Genomic DNA, 7,276 nt, shown 5'->3' on the forward strand with positions numbered 1-7,276 from the left:
ATTAAACGAGCTTACCAGTTTGAAGTTTGATCTTTATTTTATGAGGAGTTACGATGAGGGACTACATGCCATCCCAACCATCTCTCACAAAGGTTTTCTGGTAGTTCTAGGTTTCTGGTCTTACTATTATACTTCAATTACTATTACCTGTGATTTCACATTGCTTCTTTGAAGATTGACGCACGTGCGGCTGGACGGGGTCTTCTTCACGTAGTCCCTCATCGTAACTCCTCATAAAATAATTATCAAACTTCAAATTGGTAAGTTCTGGTTTAATCTTACTATTCTAGAGCATGTGCAACTTAGAACAATGTCTAGTCAAGGAAAGAATGGAATGAATAGTAAACCAGAACTCTTGGAGGGTAATGGGGCTAAAATAAGTTACACTGGCTGAATAGGGACTTGGATGAAAATATTCTCAAAATGGTGGAATATCAAGAAGGAAGGCAGAAAGTCAGTGAGGGGGAGCTGAGTGTCCACACCTCATGTCTGTTACATCATATCATACACAGGCCAATGTAGGTGGAACATAGCAACTGTCCAAGAACAGATAATTAGAGATTAGAAACAAAAGATGCTCATCAAATAGTTAACAGATGTGCCTGTATCAGAGAGAGATATCATCATCTAATATTTTAGGTTGAAGATAGACACAAACTGCTGGGGTACAGGCATCGTCTCTGGAGGAAATAATAGGTAATGTTTTGGGTCGAAATTCTTCTTCATTTGGCTGAACTTGTTGTTTCACAAAATAATTCCACTCAAACTTACAGGTGGTGCCACAAGAAACTGTCCTATACCTGCCTACATCTCATGCGTTATTCCAGCCACTAATGGCATCCTTTTACTCTTAGTCTCACATGACCCATTTCTGTCTTTTCCCATCTCTTTCTGGACTTATTTACCTGCCTAAATGGAAACCAAGGACTCACTCTTGGCATTTTGATCAGTGTAGAGCCATATCCCACTAGTGCTTACACATGTTGTTTATTCAACTTCAATTGCTCCAAAAACCAACTTTCTTCTCATGGCACCTTTCCAGTAACTCCTCATCTACCTCCCACAATGGTTTAATACATTTAAACATTGAGAAGGTGAAAAAGTCTGTGTCAAAGCCACCAATTCCAGTCCGTGTTTTGGCCAGCGTTTCAAACTGATCCTGACTTTTTACAACAATGCCATTTTACTTACTCCTGAGCCTCTACATCCATATCCTCTCCATATCAAAGATTGAATGCATTTGCTTCCACAAAAATTGTATACCTATACTTCAGTTTAGTTCAGTTCAGTTCAGTTTACTTTATTGTCACGTGTACCGAGGTACAGTGAAAAGCTTTTGTTGCGTGCTAACCAGTCAGCGGAAAGACAATATATGATTGCAATTGAGCCATTTACAGTGTACAGATACATGTTGAGGGAATAATGTTTAATTCAAGGTAAAGCCAGTAGAGTCCATCAAAGATAGTCTGAGGGTCACCGATGAGGTATTATAGTAGTTGAGGACTTCTCTAGTTACATTCCAGAGGAACCATACCACAACAATATATTATTGCAGTTGAGTCAATTCCCAGAGGAATAACGGAGGTTACACAGAAAAGCTGGAGAAACTCAGCGGGTGCAGCAGCATCTATGGAGCGAAGGAAATAGCCCAGAGGAATAACATTGCATAATCATACCTGAGCAGAAGAGACTAACAGAAATACATGTACACTGTACATCCATCATGGAATCATGTTTTACAGCAGGGAAAGGAACTGAAATGATCCAGCAGATATAGGAGGTCAGAGCTTTGCCAACAGTGGTGCCTTATTCAAGCCAGACCCAGAATGCTGGAGTAACTCAGCGGGACAGGCAGCTTCTCTGGAGAGAAGGGATGGGTGACGTTTCAGGACAAGACCCTTCTTCAGCCCTATTCAAGCAATGTCTATGGGGGTGGGTAATCAGGAACAAGATAAAACAGCTCTCGTTCTGTCCCCACGGCATGTTAACGAAGCAAAATCTCATTCACATGTGGTATTCCTTGTAATCAGCTTCTCAGAACTGAAAGATTGTAGCCAGGATAGGGGAGCTAATCCTCATTAAACTCGGAGAATTAGTTCCCCTCTTTAGGAGTGCAAGGGGGAAAAACATTCCATGGGGAAAGAATTCCTCTTTGAGAGACTATGTTTCAGTCAGGCTTCCTTGCTGACAGACTACACAACTAAACTGCTTCCCGCTGATCCATGGGGTGGCATTGCATTTGTTGCCCATAATCCATATTGTAATACAGAATTCAGTGTTCAGATTTTGCTTGCAGCTGTGTGTGAGACTACACCAAGCTTCAGAATTCTCATGATGTAGTCATGGAGTCATAGAGTGATATAGTGTGGAAACAGGCCCATCGGCCCAACTTGCCCACACCGGCCAACATGTCCCAGCTACACTAGTCCCACCTGTCTGTGTTTGGTCCATATCCCTCCAAACTTGTCCTACCCATGTACCTGTCTAACTGTTTCTTAAATGTTGCGATAGTCCCAGCCTCAACTACCTCCTCTGGCAGCTTGTTCCATACACCCACCACCCTTTGTGTGAAGAAGTTACCCCTCAGATTCCTATAAAATATTTTCCCCTTCACTGTAAACCTGTGTCCTTTTGTCCTCGATTCCCCCACTCTGGGCAAGAGACGCTGCATCTACCTGATTTATTCCTCATCATGTTATACATTCATTCATTTTGATGCTATCTGGATCACAGTTAATGGGGACCATTGGTGGACTCAAGGGCCCAGAGATTCCATTGCAACAAGTGACCTATATACCTCAACAAGTGACCAGCACAATTCATATCAAGACGTCAAGAGCTCTGTGGAGATGCAAGAGATTAATTGGCCAATAATGTTTCACAAAAAGGATGTTTATTTTTATGTAAAAATACTTCATTGTTTGAGTTGATTGAAGATAGAGCATGGAAAAAGACCTTTCGGCCCACCAAGTTCACACTTGATCTATGTTATCCCACTTTCGTATCCACATCCTACCCACTAGGGGCAATTTAAAGAGCCCAGTTGACATACAGACCTGTATGTTTGGTGGGAGAATCCAGAGCGCCCAAAGGAAACCCAGTCACAGGGAGAATGTGCAAACTCCACATAGACAGCGCCTGAAGTCAGGATTAAACCTAGGTCTCCAGCACTGTGAAGCAGCAGCTCTGCCAGCTGCGCCCTTGTGTCACTCTGGAATTAGCAGTTCTTGTTGCTAATTTTTGAGTAATTAATTTTCACATAAAGCAACTTTGTAAAATTCACAAGGCATTATGTACAACAAGCTGTGTAGGAAGGGACTGCAGATCCAGATTCACACTAGAGATGCTGGAGTAACTCAGTGGGACAGGCTGCAACCTGCTGAGTTGCACCAGCATTTTGTGTCTATGTACAAGACACTATTTTCACAAAGGAAACATGGAGATGGCATGTTGCCCAGCATTAACTCACTGAGTATTTCTTTCTCACCACAAGTTGCTCACAAATCTTTGCATTTATAAGAGCAGATAATGTGCTCAGAAATTATATTTCTCTCAAAATTTGCTACATTCTCCTCTGTGGGAAATGCAAGTCATTTATTAAACTCACATCCCACCTGGTAATAGAAACCGCATGTGACATGTGGATGAAAAATATGAGGGACAACGGTAATGTGCTCTTTAAAGAAGGATACATTTAATAGAGTTATTCAAAATTGTGAGCAGTATTGATACAGTGACAAGCGAGACCAACGGAGTCTAAAACCAAAGAACACAATTAAACATAATAGACAAAAAAGACAAATGAGAGATAAGGAGATTTCTTTTTTTTTTTTACGCAGCAATTTGCTGTGATCCAGAATGCCCAAATAAAGGTTCAATAGCAACTTTAATATATGTCCTTCTAAATTACATATTTGCAGGCCGAAAAGGCAATGGCGGTCACGGTGGCACAGCGGTATAGTTGCTGCCTTACAGCGAATGCAGCTCCGGAGACTCGGGTTCGATCCTGACTACGGGTGCTGTCTGTACGGAGTTTGTACGTTCTCCCCGTGACCTGCATGGGTTTTCTCCGAGATTTTCGGGTTTCCTCTCACACTCTAAAGACGTACAGATTTGTAGGTTAATTGGCTTGGTAAATGTAAAAAAAAATGGTTCTATAGTGTAGGATAGTGTAAAGGTGCGGGGATTGCTGGTGGGCACGAAGGGCCTGTTTCTGCGCTGTATCTCTAAAATTAAACTAAAACAAAGATGGGATAGTGGAAGGAATTGGATTGTGTTTTCAAAGCGCTGACACGAGCACAATGAGCACAACTTCATTTACTCTATGATATTCTGTTATTTGTTGACAGTTAAGGGGATATATATTGACCAGTTTCCATCCAGATTTTGATGATAGTACTGAGTTTTTAAACTTTGATCATTTCACAACAAATGATCCTCATTGTTTTTACAACCATGATGTTCACATTCAAGCTTACTAGTAGAACGGAACAGGTGGTGGAGAATTCAGAAACCTCAGTTTTAAACTAATCTTCCTCCATACAATGCTGATGGAGATAAAACCAATTGCAAGAATAGATCTGCATGTCCCTAAACAGTCTATTCAGAAAATAATATTCTGAACAGCAGTGAACAGAAAGATGCAGGGGCAAACACAGTTAGATGCAGTGAAATCCTTTCAAGTCAAGTTGAGCAACATGCCATTTCTTTCATTGTCATTCCAGTCGGCACATTGTCCTGGAAGGAACTGCAGATACACCGAAGACAAATACAAAATGTTACTCCAGCATTGTGTGTCTATCTTCAGACAATGTCCTGATGAGTTTCTTTGGCTGCACCAATTACACTGAGCAAGATGGTAGCAGAATCAATAAGCCAGGCCTGCCACTGTTACACATTCTTAAGAGTTTCCTTGAACATTGGCACCCAGCGGAAAGGATAGGATCTCAGTTTTTTAAACACCCATTTTAAAATGATGTAGACTTAATTTCGGCTTCAGATGTCAAAATTGTAGTAGATACTTGAACATTAATTGACCTTAACATTATCTTAATTATATCTATTCCTACATGAGGAATTATTACAGCAAATAAAAGAGGGGCCCTTCGCAAAGGTAAGCGCATGATCAAGGATGTCACAGTCATAGAGTGATACAGGGTGGAAACAGGCCTCTCAGCCCAATTTGCCCACACCGGCTAACATATCCCAGCTACACTAGTCTGGTCCATATCTCTCCAAGCGTGTCATATCCATGTACCTGTCTAACTGTTTCTTAAATGTTGGGAGAGTCTCAGACTCAACTACCTCCTCTGGCATCTATACACCCGCCACCCTTTGTGTGAAAAGGTTACCCCTCGGATTCCTATTAACTCTTCAGCTTCGCCTTAAACCAGTATGTCCTCTGGTCTTTGACTCACCTACTCTGGGCAAGGGACTGTGCATCTACTTGATCTATTTCTCTCATGATTTTGTACACCTCCTTAAGATGACCCCTCATTTTCCTGCGCTCCAAGGAATAGAGACCCAGCCTACTCAACGTCTACCTGTAGCTCAGACCCTCTAGTCCTGGCAACATCCTCGTAAATCTTCCGTGTACCCTTCCCAGATGTGCACGGGGAATGGGAGCCACACAACTCAAATCCCACCACCACCAGTAACAAACAGGCTTATTAGGGACAGATTTATATTTTCAAATGTCTATGATATATAACTGTTAAAGATGCCTTCAAAAGCATCCAAAGTTAAATGTGAGTGCATGGCTTTGCTATGGATTGAATTTAAGGGCAAAAATTTCAAGAGCCCTAAAGCTGCAACTTGAAAAGCAATAAACGGCAAACATAAAAAAAAAGAACATTAGCAGATCAGCAGAGAATGTATCAGGGAGCAAAAGCCACATCATTGGAAAAGGGGGAAAGAGAAATAGACAAGAGGCACAAGACACTGAAGGAAAATTCTTAGCAATAATGGAAAAAAGCAGGCACCTAAAAAATTCAAGACCTATATGGCATCGCTAATTAAAGCAGTTTGATTATTACAGGAAACTGAATCAACTGAATTTTGTAAAAGAACCTCACTTTTATAATGCTAAATATTGAAAACATGCAATTTTAAAGAAAAGTGTAGAGTAAAATTGAAGCTGTCATGATTGCACCAGGTAACATTTTTGCTAGCATGTGAAATAGTGGATCAGGTGTGAGTATGTGCATCGTTGACTGGGGAAATACGGTTAAGAAATATAATTGCTTGGTTGGATTGTGGCGGGATGCCCCTCAGCATTTCTACCCACCTTTCTTCTCATGCCTGTGAGCAGTCCCACAGATACAATACATTTCACCTCATTCTTCCAACATTCGGCTGGATAATGGATTGCATCAGCACCAGTTTCCATCTGTAAAGGACATTAAACGTTCATATGCGCAATGCAAAACAGCAAAATGTACTTACGCATTCATAGACCGTTTGACATTTGTTATCGTGGTGAAGACATTTGTCTCTGACATTGACAGCTGGGCCAGAACTTCCTCCCTCTGCTCAGTGTCAAACTTTCTTCAGTTCCAAATGTTGACTCCAGCAAACGAACAACCTGCTGCGACTGGACTCATCGCTGCTTCTAGACCGTGATAAATGTGTAAAAAATGTGCCAATTACTTTCAATCGTGCTTTAAAATCAATCGCGCAGGGAATTAATTGTCGCTGTAATGCCAGTAAATATTTAGCGTTTTCCTACTGTCAAATGTCACACATTTGTTTCTGATAAACTGATCATTGGTTGGAATATAAATTCGCCCATCTGCTATAATGTACGTCTTATTATTTATGAGTGTCTTGTTTAGAAATGCAATCTGTACATGTGAATAATTAATCCTGAAGACAAGTAGACATTGTTCAATTCACAGCTGAGTGCAATTAGCATCAGGAAGTTTACATATGTTGGCAATAACACAGATTATCCACTAAAGTGCTTGTTAAAATTTTTAACCTGAGGCTGCTGGAGCAGACCTTCCTTAATGAAGCTTTAAATGTTGTTGATGAAGTAATCATCAATTTTCTTTTAAAAATAGTTAATTCAAAATTTGAGGTCTAATTAACTCTGCCACAGATCACTTCACCTTCCACAGCGCACAAAGTACTTGTAATGGAATGTGTAGCTCAATTTAATATTGTACACAACAATGTTGCTGATAAAGTATAGCTGCATAGCCAGGAAGCAACAGCTTGAAGGATATGGCACGTTCTCCTTCACTTCAACTGCATTTTCTAATTTATATTCAAAAAG

Source organism: Leucoraja erinacea, chromosome 19 (assembly GCF_028641065.1).
Source record: "Leucoraja erinacea ecotype New England chromosome 19, Leri_hhj_1, whole genome shotgun sequence".
NCBI classification, from domain to species: Eukaryota; Metazoa; Chordata; class Chondrichthyes; order Rajiformes; family Rajidae; genus Leucoraja; species Leucoraja erinaceus.